Here is an 18441-nt window from a genome sequence, read left to right as displayed (position 1 = left end):
AATTTCTGGGTAAATTCCAGATGCATTGGTTAGGGCCATATATTGTCAAAGAAATTATAGATGGAGGAGTAGTTCAGCTCGTGAAGATGAATGGGGAACCCTTCCTTGGAAGATGATGGGCTCCAGTATTGCAACAATAATGCTGCAACTCCTGGGACTCCCTTATTTACTCTTATCAACCCGATAGTTCATAACAAACTTGGAAGCGATGGTGCTGTATGCACAAGTACTAGCTCTTGTCGCAGCTGTCACTTGGTCAGCTGGCACAAGTCTGCTAAGAGCTTAAGCCAACTTCTATGAGATTTGAGAAGAAGCTTTTTAACTGATGGATGAAAACTAACTCAAAGAAGGCTAATCTATTTGCAAAAAGAAACTGGAAAGCTGAAAGGAAACGCAAACCCTAGCAAACCCTAATTTTACCACCTAGCCCTACTGATGCAAGAAAGATGATGCAAGCTACTGAAAGAGATGCCATTGACTTCTAGGAAGGTAAAATGCATGTGTATAAGCTACTTCTATAGTAACATCTGAAAAAACATCTTTTGTGTTTTTGAATAAGTTGTCAGAATGATCATGCATGTGCTTTGACTGTTTTGACTGTGCAGAGGTGGATTGGCGAGAGGAAATGCTTGCAAGAGGTTGGGAAGGTTAGAAGGGGGCCTAAGGGGTCCCTAGCACCCTTCCAGAGAGTTTCACCGAGTTTGGCTATCAAGAAACCGCTTCCGTGAGCTTCTACAGGAAGTCTGCACGGGTTCTACAGGATGTTCATAAATGGGATTTTGGAGGGTGGATGGAGAGAGAAAGGTGGAGAAGTGAGTATGGAGGTAGGACAAGGGTATGAGGAGGTCTAGGACTTGGTGGATGGAGCTGAGGAGAGATGAGGATGGCTGGATTTGTTCAAGGAGGAGTGAAGCAATGTTTCACAAAAATATGGAAACTAGGTCAAGGTGTAGCAAATATGAGGCAAGAATCAGAGGTAGGGGATGGAGCAGATGGGATTGATGGAGTACGGGTAGATGGAGAGGTGTTACAACTGCTCTGAAAGTTACTTCTCAAACTGAACAAACAATGTCCTGAGAATCCAATGACCTAGCTACTTTATTCTAATCTGGCCTAAGTAACAGCAAAGGTAATGAACAGAAGTTTATTTGTAATGAAATCACGTGAAATAGTTATGCAAACTGAGCAATCATGAATTTGAACGCTTAACCACAACTGGTATCAACTTCTGCAAATGAGAATCTAACACTAATGATTGCATGGTGAGGCAATGACAATGTTTTTGTTGGCAGCAAGGTCTCCTTTGTCCCAGCTCATGATCCCACTGAGGGAGAGGTGAGATCAGAGGTCCTTGATGGCCTTTTTCTGGATATCTTCCCTGTTAATAACCTATCAACTCAATCTGAACATAAAAAGCCTTTCTAATCATCAACAATGACCTAGATAATCAGCAAGATTTTAATCTACTTAACAGAAATTATTTTGCAAAGACATAAAAAGAAAATAACAGTACATAAAGGAAGCCTTGGCACTTGGGTTGGGCCCAACCCCAAGAGCTACAGGCTCCTAAAGAAAACTCAGAACTGATGCCAAGTAAAGCTGCTCTTCATTCCTAAAAAATAATCATGTCACAAGAAAGTTATACAGCAGTAGCTACAAAAATGAGCTGAGATAATGATAGCACTATAGTGCAAAACCCAACAGTTCCAAAAGTAAACTACGAAGGCTGAAGCCTTCCTATTTATGCCCTACGAGGGTCCTAGCAGCCCTCCTTAACTCAAGGGGCTCGGCTGTTCAAACTGCCAGTAAACAATCACTCTTCACAAAGCTGCTCGACTACCTTTAGGATTCGTTTTGGTGGCCTGCTGAGCTCCGAGTTGAGGGTGGAGATTTCGAGGAAGGGCCATTTAATGCAAGAGACAACCTTCCTACGAATCCTCACCCTTGCTTCCTCATGCTTGGTTGTCACCTGGCTCATAATTGCTTGGCTTTGTTCCAAAATTTGTCGAAAAAACCTGAAATAACCATGTATTAGCCTCCTTGGTAAAGTGACCACCCTTATTCATTCAAATAACATAAAAATACTTAAAAAACATGCATAATTTATGGAAAATGGTGGATTGATGAAGAACAATAGGCAAAATGAGTCCAATAAGTTACCCATTTTTGGGGCTCATCATCACCCCCCTACTAAATGGGTTGCTCATCCTCTGAGCAACTAATCTAGCTCATCATCTTTTATAGCTTTGACCGCCTCCCTCATGTCCCAGGCCTCCGTGGTGATATCTTCTTCTCAGTCATGAAATCCTGCTTTCCTTTCCACTTCCTCCCACTGTCTGTTTTCCTCCTCTTCCTTAACTCCTTCTAGCAATCCCAAAAGCAAGGGAGGACTAAATTTCAGGCCGATCCAATTGGCCTGCAGATTTTGCATCAACTGTTTGTAGAGAGGTACCCTTGCCAAGGCCTCCCTCATCCTGGTGGGAGAGTGGTATTCTCTTATCTTCAAGTTGTGAGGCAGTGTGTTCCACCGCCTTGTGCAGGCATGAAGGCAGTTATCCCCCAACAGTCTCTCCATGTCCTCAAAGTGGGCAATAGCTTGAGCCTGTTGCTCAATGTATTCTGGTAAATCCTGAGGACTGTTGGCCAAGTGCTGGTGGGCGCTTATCACTATTGAGGGGTCGTTCGGCTCTGCTCTGATCATTAGTGGCTCACTGAGTTCCCTGCTCATAATATTGTAGACCTCTGCAGTGTAGGCAGCCTGCCAAATCATACGCCCTATACCTTAAGGATCAGTGGTTGCAGTTTCAAATTAACACCTTGGCCCAAAGGGGCATCACTCCATTTCAAAATTATCATCAATTTGTAGCTTTATGTAACAGTAGCTCCTCAGAGGAAAAGGCTAAATTAGCAAAGTTTTATTTGCACAACTTAGCCCTTCCAAACATGAATTCATGGGATCCCAACACTGTGGTAGGAGATGTCCAGTTGGGCCTCCTTTTCTTGTACCTGTTGTTTCAGAGACTGTATCTCCTAGCTTGTTTGCAAGTCCTTCTCCTATAGCTGTCTACTTAGTGTCTCAATTTCAGCCTGCAACCCATCTCTTCTCTGCTGTTCATCAGGGGTTTCCTTGTCTGTTGTGGGATTCTCCTGTTGCTGTTGTCCTCCCAAGGTGTGAGGCCTGTCTTCCTTATGCTGTCCCTGTAGCTGTAGCTGCTGTTTAAGCAGCTCGTTTTCTTCCTGTAGCTTGGCCCGCTGGCTGCTTTCCACATGCTGTACCATAGCCAATTCCTTTCTCGCCTCTTTGAGTTGTTCCTCCAGGGGACCTATATCTGCCACACCCTTGGACTTAGCAATCTTCATCCAAGTGTGGGTCCTCACCCTCTCTTCTTCTAGTGCAAGGAAAAGTGGCACTGCGAATTTTTGGGGAATGATCTTTCCGGCCTCTAACAAGTTATAGTAGGAGCCCAAGCTGGGCTGGGGGCTAGGTTCCACAATGTTCTCCACCTTTTCTTCCTCCTATGGTGATTTAGCTGCCTCTCCTTCCATTTCTTCGGTCTCCTTTAGCCTAGCCAGTGTTTCCTGTAGAACAGTCTCAGCATCCTGTAGAGAGGTCTTTGTGTCTAGCATTTTCATCCTTTCTCTCCAGGTGGATGTTTTCGGGCTTCCCTGTTCATAGGTGATGGATGCCTTTGAATGCAACCTTTCCTTTTGTTTAGCTGGGGTGTCCACAATCGTAATTGGCTCCTTTGACTATGGCTGGGGTATGCCAGTTTTTATTCGCATACTCCTTCTGGCCTTAAAATACATGGAAGGCTCCCTTTTTTGCTTCCCTTTTTGCTTTGGAGATGTGCTTAGGGCAGACAACACTGCTGCTACCTCCCTGGCCAAAATCTCAGGCGATTTCTCCTTTTGCTGCTCCGTTTCCAGACTTCATGCAGAAAGTCCTGTGTCGACTATTTTCATGCTTCGTGTAGGAACAATTTTCATGCTTCCTGTAGAAGCTGTTGCAACCGTTTCGGTCTGCTTGGCTGGATGTGTCTTTCCTTTTAATTTCTGTGTGGTTGCCTTGGTTGTGCCTTCCTTTGTTTGGACTTTTTTAGTCCTCTTTGCTCTACTCTGCAATCGTTTCTCCCTTGGTGTTTGTGCCTTTGTTCCACCCACAGTTTTGGCCTCAGCAACTTGGCCTTTCCCTTGTTTCTCTTCTTGTTCTTTCTGTGGTGGTCTTTCCTGTGTTTCTTTACCACTGGCTTTCTCTTCTGCCTCACTGTGTTCCCTTTCTTCACTGCTGGATGAAGTGAGTTCCTCGGCCAGAATTCGAATATCATCATCCTTGGACATGTTGTAGAAAATCTCCCAGGAGAGAGGGACAGTGTAGGTATGGAGGTCATCTTCCACTAGAAGCTTGATAAGCCCATGATGGGCTAGCTGATCCAGTGTCCCTTCCTTCAATTTTGTGCCACACTCAATTAATGATTGTAGGAGAAAATAGGGGATGCTTAACTTCTGTTCTGGAGGTAAATCCATCCCATGTCTGAGTTCGCTCAGCAATCGGAAGTGATAGCCGTAGACAATACTGAACTGCCCCTCACAAGTAATGTATTTCATGATCTGAAAGCTGACTTCACTCCAAAAAGGATGTAGGTTGGCTTTCCGGACCCCATTCTTGTCTTCTGCAAACTGTTCCTCTGGTAGAAAGAATTCTTTCTTGGCTTTCTGGCCCAATTCCCTCTCCTCTTTGCTCCAGGGTATCCCCAATGGTAGATCAGTAACTCGGCTAATGAGTTGTGGGGTAAGCTTTAAGGTCAACCCTCTGAAATTCACAGTGGCCAATGTCTTTGATTTAGGCTACAGGGAAATTAAGAACTCCTCCGTTATCTCATCGTCATGACCTTGAATTCTGTCACAAAAGGTCATCCAATTGGCACGGGTGAAGAGGTTCACCACCTCGGGATGTTCATGCAATTTTCTGGAATCCAAGGGTTCCTTCCTGATAAACCCCCCTGGCATGTGCTGAGTAGTGCTCTTGTTTTGTGCTCTGAGCTTGAAGACAATAGAGAGGACTTTGTTAACGTCCACTGTTTTGTGGTTTCCGATCCTTCGAGCTTGAAGACAATATCTCTCAGGTGTTTATGTTTTAACCTTGCACCAATTCCCTGGTTTTAAAAACTCGACTGTCCGTGTATCAAAGGAAGACTTGGGTTTCCCCAGACAGAGTGCAGAGCTCACTTTCCACCCCCAGCATACATATAACCATGTAAAATTCACATTTTTCCTACACAGGTTAGCCCTGGCAGTGCTTTATCTTTTCTACAGGAAGAATTTTCTTAACAGGAACTGCGGAGGAAAACTTGGACGCAAAACCAACGAAGAAATTTCATGCAACCACAAGTAAACTACTATTTTTGACTCACAGGTAGACTTGTCTCTAACCCTCCAATTCAAGACAGCTCAATTCACCATATTTTCGACATATACCATGCATTGGAAGGGTGTTTTCGAGCCTGCCTCTCTTAGAAACTCTAATTTTGACGAAGAGAAGTCTAGACTTCTCCGCTCCAGGAGGCTACGCTGTGTTTCCTGTAGAGCCTCTTCCTGTAGAATGTGTTTCCGGCTTCTGTAGGATGTCACGGCACTTCTGAACGAGCTTGGGACATGGGAGAATTTTGAAACAGGCCAAAAAGCTCGGGCTAACAGACTGCGGAGGAGGACACGTACTTCGCTGAGAATGGTTGCAAGTGTAAATGAACAGTGGTTAACGTGAGTTCTTCGACTGAGCATTTTTGAATCATGGTGCAATTCATGGCGAGGGGGTGAGGTGGCCAGGCCGATCCGTTAGCCAACGTCATGGCCATCATTCCTCTGCGTGTCTCTGACCGCCATTACCTTTCCTCTGCCATTAACCACTGCCACCACTGCCAATCCCGCCGATTCTCCCCGACTGGACACTTCCCACGTGTCGGCTGCACGTCTTGTTGGTGAATTCGAACGTAACTGAGCTTGTTTGGATCCCACGAAGCCATTCGACTGACTGTGGGTGGCCAGTTGACTGGCCACTGAATTTGTTCAATCCGAACCATTTCACAGACATGCAGTTTTCGAAATATAGTCTATGCAATTTGACGAATAAGGTTAGACACTTACCTGTGTGGCCGTGGATGTGTTCTACAGGCTTCGGGACTTGGAACGACTGCTTCGCTCGCTGCTGCTTCGTGCATAGGTGCTGGAACTCCTTCTTTCATTGGTTGATGCTGTATGCATGGCTTTGGAACCTGATCCTTGGTTGGCAACGCTGCATGCACAGGTGGTGTTTGGTTTCAGCCGTCGAGGATGTTTTCACGTCCAGGAGGAGCCTTTTTACATGTTTCTTTTTGCTGGTTTCGGCTGCCCCTGCCTCTAGAGTATGTCTTCCAGAGGGATCAGCCGCTATAGGACTCCTGTAGGATGTCCTGTAGCTGCTTCTCCTCCTGGGATGCAGGCTAAACGAGCAGGGCTGACTTCGCTGATGAAGAGTCTAGATGGAGCTTGAACAGGTAGAGTGTGCGGGCCTTCACTGCTTGATTTGTCACTGGAAAATTTTCTGTCCATCTGAAGAAAATAGGATTTCTTGTATGACTGCAGGAACACATAACCAGGTGGTTGCAATGGCGGTGGAAAGAGATGAAATAGGTGATGGATGGAAGAGAGGGGTGGCTGCAGGCCTAACCAACAGACTCCAAGCTTCAAATCCCCTTCCAAAATCAAATTTGGCCTGCCCGAAGGCTCTACAGGATGTTTCCTGTAGAAATGCAAAACTTCCTGTAAAACTTCCTGTAGGAGGTGGAATCTCGACCTGAATGTGATCAAATCCTGGGAAAAGTGAGTGGCTATGGAGGGAGTGTTTGTAAGGATGTCCTGTAGCCTGGTACGAACCCCTGTCCTCGTTTTGTGCGACCTTCTTTATCTACAATGTATTCCTTGCAACCTGCAATAATTTTACAGAGATTAGACCTATTTCTTTTTCTTTTTTCTTTTTCTTTTTTTCTCTTTTTTCTTCTTTTTCTTGATAGACAGCTGGGGCGCCTCCATGAGGTTTTCACCCCCACTATCTGCCCTGGGCGCCTCAGAGAGGTTTTCACCCAAGGATTTTTGTTTTGTTTTTGTAATTCCATTTCTTTATTTTCTGAGAGACAGTTGGGGCACCTCCATGAGGTTTTCACCCTCACTGTCTGCCCTGGGTGCCTCAGAGAGGTTTTCACCCAAGGATATTTTTATTCCTTTTTTTTTTTATGATCAAGGTGTGGGTGGAATAGAGGCAGAGCCCTGCTCTACTACCAGCACTGATTTTTCCAAAGTTTCAATGAACTCTTGCCTCGAAAGGGGTTTCTTGTAGATTTTTAATCGATGCCCATTAACAAGCATGGGGATGACTTCTTCATCAATGGTCCTGATAAGGACTGAACCATTGTCATTGCATTTTTCCACTGTATATGGTCCTAACCATCTTGTCCTCAGCTTCCCTTTGAAATCCTTGTATCTTGAATCATACAGCAGTGCCCAATCTCCCGGCTGGAATTGCTTTTCACTAAGGTGCCGGTCATGCCATATCTTCCTTTGGAGTTGAACTACTTCTGAGTGGAGGAGGGCCTGCATTTTGTGTTCATCTAATCCATTCAGCTACAATAATCTTTCACGTTGAGCATGGCTGAGATCTAAGTCCAGCTGAACTGCCACCCTCAATGTGTTGTACTCGAACTCTATGGACAACAAAGCTTTCTTCCCGTAGACCAGCTCATAAGGTGTGAAAACTGTTGTAGTCTTCCAAGTGGTGTTGTAGGCCCAAGTGGACTCAACTAGGCGATCTGCCTAATCCTTTCTGCTGCTTCTCACCACCTTAGTCAAAATCCCTTCCAATGCTCTATTAGTGGCTTCCACCTGCCCATTTTCTTGTGGATGATATGGGGTGGAAGTCCTGTGCTTGATCTTGTGATGAGCGAGCAAGTCTTCAATCAGGTTAGAGGTGAACTGGCTTCCTTGATCGGTGACTAACTCTCTTGTGTAGACAAACTTGTAGAAGATATTTTCCCTTAAAAACTCAGCCACCTTTTCCTCTTTCGCTGCTTTGATTGCCTTTTTTTCTGCCCACTTTGTCAGACAGTCAGTGCACACAATGATGTAAGACCTTTTCTTTGAAGGAGGGTTGATAGGACCCACAAAATCCATGCCCCACTTCTCAAATGGCTCGAAGGTCACTTGAGGTTGGAGAGGCATTTCATCCCTTGGAGTCAGTTTCCCCATCCTCTGACATCGGTCACACTGGCTGATGTATCTTTTGACATCTTGGTGAAGAGTAGGCCAATAGTAGCCTGCTTGTAGAATTTTGAAGGCAGTCCTTTTTGCTGCAAAGTGGCCTCCACAGGGCCCATTGTGACAAGTTAGGAGGATGTCAAAGACTTCCTCCTCCCTAACACAATGCCTCAAGATCAGATCTAGGCCAAGTTTGAACAGGTTGCCCCCGATCCAAGTGAACGGGGCACTCTTCCTCATAATTATGCTCTTCTCCTTTGAGGATAGATGCAGAGGGAACTGTGCTGAGACCAAGTAATTTGCTATATCAACAAACCATGGAGAGAGTATTGAGATAGCAAACATATGTTCATCTGGAATTTGGTCATCCACTGTCCCTTCTTCACCTACAGGCAAATCCAATCTGGACAAGAAGTCAGCAACAACATTTTACTTACTTGGCTTGTCGACAATAGTCAAATCAAATTGATGCAACAAAAGTAACCATCTAATGATACGAGCATTTACATCAGGCTTATTCATTAAATATCTAATCGCAACATGATCAATGTGTACAAATGTTTGATAACCAGTGATGTAGTGTCTGAACTTGTTTAGGGAATGGACTACAGCCAGGAATTCTTTCTCGGTTACAGTATAGTTCATTTTTTCCTTGGATAGGTTTTGGCTGACGAAGTATATGGCGTATAGTGGTTTCTCCTAAACTTGTCCTAAGGCTGCCCCTATGGCTTTGTTCGAGGCATCAGTGTGGATGTGGAAAGGTAGGGCCCAGTTTGGACCTCTTAAGATCGGGGTGGACACCAGCTTATCTTTCAACTCTTCCAGAGCCCCCTGACAGTCGTCAGTCCATTTGAACTCAACATCTTTTCCTAAGAGGCCAAACAATGGTGAGGCTAGCTTACTGAAATCTTTAATGAATCGTCTATAATATCCTGCTAAGCCTAGGAAACTCTGAACATCTCTCACCTTTTGAGGAGGTGGGACCTTCTGGATGATAGCAATCTTGTTAGGATCCACCTGTAATCCTTGCTGGGAAATTGTATGGCCTAGCACAGTCCCTTCGGTCATCAGGAATTCGCATTTTTCGGGACTGAGGGATAGGTTCATCTCAATACACTTGGTTAATACTTTTCCCAGGTTAGTCAATGCTTCTCAGAAGTTGGACCCATAAGGAGTAAAGTCATCCATATAGATTTCTACCGAGTCGTGGACCAACTCAGAAAATATGCTCAATATTGCTCTCTGGAAAGTAGCAGGAGCGTTGCATAGCCCAAAGGGAAGGACTCGGTAGGCAAAGGTACCCCATGGACAAGTGAAGGTGGTTTTATCTTGGTCCTCCGGGCTGATTTGGATCTGATTATACCCGCTGAACCCATCTAGGAAAGAGAAGAACTTCTTCCCTGTCAGTCCATCCAACACTTGATCTATGAAAGACAAAGGGAAATGGTCTTTCGTGGTGGCTTTGTTAAGTTCTCGGTAATCTACACAGATTCTCCACTTCCCGTTCTTCTTGGGCACAAGCACTAGAGGTGAGACCCACTCACTGTCAGAGATGGGGTAGATGAATCCTGCATCCAACAATTTTTGCAATTCTTCTTTGACAATGTCTTTAAGGGCTGGATTCATTCTCCTCTGAGGCTGCCTGACTGGTTTACAATCTTCTTTAATGTAAATGTGATGGGTACAGATTGAAGGATGGACTCCTTTCATCTCCTTATAGCTCCAAGCGAAAGCATCCAGATGATTGTTCAGTAAGCTACACAGCTCCTTCTCCTGGGAGGGAGATAGGGAGGAGCTGATCTTTAAGGTTCTTTTGGGGCCAAATTCCACATTCTTAACTCTGGGAGAGGTTGGATCAGTCACACAGAGGTCCACTAAAGCACTGGCTTGGGTATCTTCCATCAACTCCTCTAAGGACAGTGCACTGGGGGGTGGATTTTGAATCAAATTCTCAATCAAGTCATCCTCGGTTTGAGGGCCTCCCCTGGTGGTTTCTACTGTGCACAATGGTGCAGAGTAGACCTCATCCTCATCTCCCTCTTCCAACCAGAGTGGTAAGTCATGTTCTAGCAGAGGTTGGGTAGGAGGGTATAGGACTAGCTGCTTGGACATAGGCCCATTCTTGATGGTCATGCTTCCAACTCGACAACTGATATAAGCATCCGCAGCGGCTAACCAAGGCCTTCCCAAAATGAGGGGGTATCCAGTGAGCTTTGCCTTTGGCTGAAGGACCAAGAAGTCCGCAGGGTACTCCCAAGAGTCAACAGAGACCAAGACATCTTCCACAATCCCTTCAGGAGTCACGGTGGAGCGATCTGCTAACTGCAGGACTGTCGAGGTCTTCCTTAAGGAACTCTGAAGGTTGAGTTTGAGCATGGTGTCCCTGGTCATCACATTAATGGTAGCCCCTAGATCAATCAAGGTATGGGGGATTATGGTGCCATTGATGTGGACATCAACTACAAGACTCCCAGGGTCCAAATACTTTGGACAGATTACTTGCCCCAACATTAGATTGAACAGTTGTCCTATGACATTGATAGTCGAGGCATCTCTCTTTCGCCTGCCTAGGTGCTTGAAACACTTCTCCTTAATCAATTTGTTGTATATTGGTACATCTTTTATGGCCTGGAGAAGTGGTATTTTCACACACAATTGTTTAAGTTCTCCCAGAAGTTCAGTCTCCTCTGGGTTTGGTTGCGTGGTTACAGTTAGTCGCTCAGGAAAGGGTGGAATGGCTTTGGGTTCACTTTCCTGTTTCTCTTCCTCGTCCTCCGGGGGAGGAGGTTGGCGATCTGGAAGGACCTTCCCAGATCGTAGGTTGATCTCCTAGATCTCCACAGCATAGGTAGGGCATGTTGTCTCCCCAGTGTATACCTGTTGGGCCTGTCTGTTGTTGGGGTTCGGGTTCGGTTGAGCAGGCATCTGGGGTTGTCTTGGAGGAGCAGGAGGTAATGGTTGTGGCTGAGCTGGTGGTGGAGGCAGAATGGCGGGAGGAGAGTTGTATTGGGGCCTCCACCCCGGTTGAGGTGCATTCCACTGAGGTTGTGGCTGGACATGTGAGTGAAACGAATGAGCAGTGGGTTGAGTATGGTATTGAGATGGATAAGACCACGAAGGAGGTACGGACCAGGAAGGATGAGCAGGGGGACCCCAAGAAGGTATGTGAGCAGATTAGTTGGGGCTATAATAAGCTTGGGATGTCCCTTGCATCCCCTGCTGGTAAGGTCTGGGCCCATGTGACCTCCTTTGGTTGAGGAGATAGAGAGGTTCAGTGGTTGCCTCAGTCCCTTGGTACATGGCTTTAAATCCGGGTAAGGTTGGGCATTGGTTTGTGGGGTGGTCTTCCTCACAAACGAAACATACCTCTACTAAGTGCAATGGACACTCGTTCTTAGGGTGCTTCCTTGTACATCTGGGACAGAAAATGGCCAAAGCCCTCTTAGCTTCCTCTTTCTTTTGTTGGATTTGGAAAGTATCAAGTTGCATGGCAATGGTCTATCTCACCTCACTTTTGAGGTCTTCCATCTGATTAGCAAACTCATGCGTGGAGAAGGCGGTACTAGCTAAAAGCGAATTCCTCCTACCTCTTTTTCGGGCTGCCCTAGAATGGTTTCTAAACACAGTCTTTATGTCTTCATAAGGTAGTTGGTAGATGTCCCCTCCAGCTAGAAAATGGAGGGTATCTAGAAGGTCTTCAGGGACTCCTCGGAGCAGAACCAACTTTAGAGATTCAGGGTCAAGTGTGCACCTGGCCCGTTTGTAGCTAAGTTGGAACCTTTCCTCATAGTCTTCTAAGGACTCATCACTTCCCATGGTCATCCGGAAGATTTCTCCCTTGGTTTCCTTGGACCTACAGTAGTCTCGATATTTGTTGTTAAAGGCTTGTTGCATCTGAGCCTAAGTGGTGATACTGTTTCCAGGTAACCCCATGAATCAGCGTAATGCTGCATCCTTGAGGGTAGAGGGAAAAAGTTTCAACTTTTGCTCGTCTTCTGCATAGTCATAAGTTCGACAAAGGACAACAATCTCAAACAGGAAGGTATCAGGGTCTTCAGTGGTCAATCCATGGAAATGAGGTAAGGCTGAGGGACTTATGTTTTTCATCTTCATGTCCCGTTGGTCTCTCGGATGGGGAAGGTACCTTCTATTCTCTCATCATCTTCTCTACCGTTTCTGTTTTCAGCCATGGTGTCGAAAGGAATGTTTTCTTGCTCTTCTTCTGTTATAGGATCTTCATATATCTCAGGAGGTTCACCTATAGGTTCTTCTGGGTCACTGCCACCAAAGAAGAGAGAAGGGTGACTTAGTGAAGTGGTGGGGGTGTTGGGTAGGAATTTTCTGGTATTATCTCTGTTCCTATGAGACATGAAAAGATTTTTGGTTGCTTTTTCTTTTTTCCGCTTGTACCTGCAAAACTGAAATAGATGGAATTGCAACTAACTAAAATCTATCTTGCGGAAATGAAAATGCGGAATTGAAATGAAAGCAGGAAAGGACTAATCTATTTTTCTGAAATCAAATTGCAGGAATGAAATGCTAGACTACGCTTGCGAAATTGAAATGCTATTCTACGCTTGCAGAATTGAAATGCTATTCTACGCTTGCAGAATTGAAAGTGCGGAATTGAAAGGCTAATCTATGAAAGCAGGAAATGTCTAATTTGCTTTTGTAGAAATGAAATTGCAGAATGGAACTGAAATAAACTACTGAGCAGAAAGTTGGAGTAGAAAAATAGAAGAAAAGCAGCAATCAAATACTCTAACGCTTCCCCGGAAACGGCGCCAAAAAGATGGTGGGCTCCAGTATTGCAGCAATAATGCTGCAACTCCTGGGACTCCCTTCTTTACTCTTATCAGCCTGGTAGTTCATAACAAACTTGGAAGCGACGGTGCTGTATGCACAAGTACTAGCTCTTGCTGCGGCTATCACTTGGTCAGCTGGCATAAGTCTGCTAGGAGCTTAAGCTAACTTCTATGAGCTCTGAGAAGAAGCTTTTTAACTGATGGACAAAAGCTAACTCAAAGAAGGCTAATCTATTTGCAGAAAGAAACTGGAAAGTTGAAAGGAAACGTAAGCCCTAATTTTACCAGCTAGCCCTACTGATGCAAGAAAGAGGATGCGCTACTGAAAGAGATACCATTGACTTCTAGGAAGGTAAAATGCATGTGTCTATGCTACTTCTACAGTAACATATGAAAAAACATCTTTTTGTGTTTTTGAATAAGTTTTCAGAATTCTCATGCATGTGCTTTGACTGTTTTGACTGTGCAGAGGTGGATTGGAGAGAGGAAATGCTTGCAAGAGGTTGGGAAGGTTAGAAAGGGGCCTAAGGGGTCCCTAGCACCCTTCCAGAGAGTTTCACCGAGTTTGGCTATCAAGAAACCGCTTCCGTGAGCTTCTACATGAATTCTGCAGGGGTTCTACAGGATGTTCAGTATTTTCTACAGGATGTTCAGAAATGGGATTTTGGAGGGTGGATGGAGAGAGAAAGGTGGAAAAGTGAGTATGGAGGTAGGACAAGGGTGTGAGGAGGTCCAGGACTTGGTGGATGGAGCTGAGGAGAGATGAGGATGGTTGGATTTGTTCAAGGAGGAGTGGAGCAATGTTGCACAAAAATATGGAAACTAGGTCAAGGTGTAGCAAATATGAGGCAAGAATCAGAGTTAGGGGATGGAGTAGATGGGATTGATGGAGTACGGGTAGATGGAGAGGTGTTACAGGTGATTTGCAAGTTACTTCTCAAACTGAACAAACAATGTCCTGAGAAACCAATGACCTAGCTACTTTATTCTAATCTGGCCTAAGTAACAGCAAAGGTAATGAATAGAATTTTATTTGCAATGAAATCACGTGAAATAGTTATGCAAACTGAGCAATCATGAATCTGAATGCTTAACCACAACTGGTATCAACTTCTGCAAATGAGAATCTAACACTAATGATTGCATGGTGAGGCAATGACAGTGTTTTTGTTGGCAGCAAGGTCTCCTTTGTCCCAGCTCATGATCCCACTGAGGGAGAGGTGAGATCAGAGGTCCTTGATGGAATTTTTCTGGATATCTTCCCTGTTAATAACCTATCAACTCAATCTGAACATAAAAAGCCTTTCTAATCATCAACAATGACCTAGATAATCAGCAAGATTTTAATCTACTTAACAGAAATTATTTTGCAAAGACATAAAAAGCAAATAACAGTACATAAAGGAAGCCTTGGCACTTGGGTTGGGCCCAACCCCAAGAGCTACAGGCTCCTAAAGAAAACTCAAAACTAATGCCAAGTAAAGCTTCTCTTCATTCCTCAAAAATAATCATGTCACAAGAAAGTTATATAGCAGTAGCTACAAAAATGAGCTGAGATATGATAACACTATAGTGCAAAACCCAACAGTTCCAAAAGTAAACTACGAAGGTTGAAGCCTTCCTATTTATGCCCTACGAGGGTCCTAGCAGCCCTCCTTAACTCAAGGGGCTTGGCTGTTCAAACTGCCAGTAAATAGTCACTCTTCACAAAGTTGCTTGGCTGCCTTTAGGATTCGTTTTGGTGGCCTGCTGAGCTCTGAGTTGAGGGTGGAGATTTCGAGGAAGGGCCATTTAATGCAAGAGACAACCTTCCTACGAATCCTCACCCTTGCTTCCTCATGCTTGGCTGTCACCTGGCTCATAATTGCTTGGCTTTGTTCCAAAATTTGTCCAAAAAACCTGAAATAACCACGTATTAGCCTCCTTGGTAAAGTGACCACCCTTATTCGTTCAAATAACATAAACATACTAAAAAAACATGCATAATCTATGGAAAATGGTGGATTGATGAAGAATAATAGGCAAAATGAGCCCAATAAGTTACCCATTTTTGGGGCTCATCAGAAGAGTGAATGGTAGCAGGTTGAAATTGTATCTAGGGGATCCTGCACACTGACTATATGACAAAAAGATAGTCTTAGTGCTCCAGGCAGTTGCAAGGGAGTGTGAGACTATAAACTACAATACCGGGTTTAGAGAATAACGTAGTGAGCAGGCCGCGCAGAGAATGATGAAGATACAATCCATGAATATGTGCTCAGGAAGCTGCACCATGGACGAAGGCAATGTGCAACACAATCGAAAAATGACCGTTGGAGTTACTGTTCATGACTTGATGACTAGAAGATGGTTAAATGGAGCAGGGTGGCGACATTTAAGGAAAAAATATTTGAAGATCTACCACCAAAACAAAATTTATTGTCACAAATCGGGGGGAACGGTTGGATTTGAATTCAAAACCCTTATAAATTACGCATGCTAGTCCAACGGAGAACACTTTGCACTCTAAGAGTTATTACTGAAGTGCGCTGTCTGTTGCCTATGAGCCGAGTGTTTTGGGAAGAATTCCTATCATGGGAAAATGTTTCTTCTGAAGCTCGTGAGTTGTTTATGGAGAGAATGACTACCACCAACTCCACTGAAGCCCTGAGTTCAGAAGCAGCTGTGTCCAATGCACCAGGACTAGAGGTGTCAAGTCTAGAGGCTACGCCTGCGTGCCCACAACGTCGAGGTCGCCCGACCGAAACAGACCACGACAAAAGACAAACATACTGCCATGAAGGAAAAAAAACCCGCAACAAAGGAAAAGCAGAAAAAGCCGGTGTGGGTGCACGCAACCACAAGAAAGCATACTGAAACACAGAAACAAAAGAAAGATAAGCAGTCGGTGAAAGTATTGGACCTAGATGCAGAAGAAGCCTAGGGAGTATAGGATATTGATGCTAAAGGAGCGGAACCCATGACAAGGCTCCCTAAGTATATCCCTCCGCGGAAGGGAAAAACAAAGGTCACAAAGGACCTGAATGCTGAGAATTTACAATATCCATGCCCTTACTACTTGAGCAAGTCCCTATTGAAGGCCCTTGGCTCGCAAGGATCCCGTTGTTGAAAATGGAGGATTGGGACCTCTTAGACCTTGCTAAGTCTGCACACTTGGCAATGGAAAAATATATGCGGAGGGTCTATTATGAAGAAACATGTGTTACAATGCTGGAAACAGAGGAATGGGTCCATGGTGTTGAGCAATCAGGGTTGCTCAATCTGTTGTGGGTGCCCCACTATCATCGTAGCCCCATTAATACGATATGTGTGCGCCAACTCCTCACACTGGTGCACGATGGATGTTTATAGTTATGAGGGAATATCCCCATTACAGATATCCTAATTCACAGAATCATGCACCTGCCTTATAAAGGCACAAACCCGGCTAAGGAATTTGGTGAAAAGACTAGGGAGAAATATCTTGCAGAGAGGATGAAGAGGGATTATGGCCTCGTTAAGAAATCGCGAGGGTATTCCATTATTTCCATAAAAGGCCAGGTAGTTCAATTGGCTGCCTAGATTTTAGTGGGGAAGGTGATGCAAAAATGTCACGTGGATGAAGTTCCAATGCCAGTAGTTTCCCTGGATTCATAGTGCACGAAATATGTCCAATTTAATTGGGCACGATACCTCTATCAGAAGTTCCTAGTAAACTATCAAGAGGCCCAGGATGAAACCAATCACTACACTTGGTTGTTGCTGTCAATTGTGCTCGTTGCATGGAAATTACTGGAGGATAGCCAATTTCCTTTGCTCGAGGAAGGATTGCCGGAAGCAACGCAATTCGCTTCTGTATGGTCTACAAAGGATGCCGCGCAGATTGTAGAGACGAAGATAATTTGGGTTCTTATGGAAATGGATCTCTGTATGGCCATCAATCAGGGTTCAAGGTTGTCCCCAACCTTGTTCATGCAACTGTTAGCCTACGCAACATTCAAGGATGACTTCCATGGAGTCTATATCCAAGCGCGGAAGGATCAGAGCAGAAATGGCACCAGTTTCCCTATTTGGTGTCCAAAACGGATGTGTAGGAGATTGTATCGAAATGGCCTAAAGAGTGGCATGCCCCATCACACTTAGATGCTAGTCCAAGCACGAGTGCAAAAAGTTTTGCTGCGCAGAAACGAAAGGAGGCTGCTAACAAGGTTGTGCGTACCCTGGCAGAATAGAAAAATAAGGAAGCCACTAAGAAGGCTGTGCATACCCTGACAGAACAGAAAAAAAGGAAGCCATAGAAAAGGCTCGTGTGGAGCAAGAACACACTACTAAGGAGTAGGTAGAACAAGAACAACGTGAGTCACAGAAAGGTGACAAGTCACCTTCGTCAGAGACGGAAGAAGAAGAACTTTTAGGATAAGGTGACAGAGGTGATGAGGGGCAGAGCACCCCATTTATTTTGAAAAGATGTGGCACGGAGTAGGAGGGCGGAACGCAAAAGAAGCAAAAATATGATAGAACACGGGTTGATCCCATGTTATTAACAGAAGGCGATCTCGACAAGATCGGCGATAAAATTTGAGACACTGCCATAGAAGTGTTGCAACAGTTCAAGCAACAATACATGCAAACGTTAGGGGGCATTCAGAAGGATTTGCATGAATTGCAGCTCCAAGCAACTTGAATCTAGGAGGATGTTGGGAAAGAGAGCCGCACGCAAGGCAATTTGGCACGGGGAAAAAGTACAGTGGTAGAGATGGCCTGGCCGTAGGATATGAGAGTCTTCCTCTTGCTTGAAGGTTCAGTTCGCATTGACACAGTTGAACAGTGTGCATTGCTTCACAAACTCACACACATGGGACTGAACCATGCTGCATTATCAATTGAATCTTTACATGCATTACTATAGGGAGTTGCAGAAGAGATCAAGATTAGAGAGCAGTGGGCACTCACTGTTTTTAGTGAAATCAAAGTCAATAATCAGTGACCGTTCGTTGAAAAGATGCAGGCTCTGAATGAAAAGGAGGCGCTACAGGCGCATAGTTTGTGTATGGATTCAACACTAGCAAAGGCATGTAAGACAATGCTTGAAATTCACATCTCAAAGTATGCACAACCATAAGCCAAAATAAGAAAAGTAGCCACTGGTGTACGTGAGGCTAAAGAAGAAATTGGATGAGTCACGTTTGAGTTCAACATGAAGATTGCAGAGATGTAGTTAAAGTTGCAGCCAACAACTCTGCCTAAGGCCTGGGAGCAACATAGAGTCGCAATTAGGAAGGCATGGCTACCGTTGACGCTATAGTCATGGAATGTGCAATGTTGTTTGATCAAGCTATGGAGCTGTTGACCAATCTGCAGGAAGACCCGAACC

This window comes from Pinus tabuliformis, chromosome 7, assembly GCF_031772625.1.
Source record: "Pinus tabuliformis cultivar Carrire ecotype Pingquan chromosome 7, CPIR1, whole genome shotgun sequence".
In the NCBI taxonomy this organism is placed as follows: Eukaryota; Viridiplantae; Streptophyta; class Pinopsida; order Pinales; family Pinaceae; genus Pinus; species Pinus tabuliformis.
The sequence above is the reverse complement of the archived record's forward strand: the minus strand, read 5'-3'. Positions refer to the sequence as shown.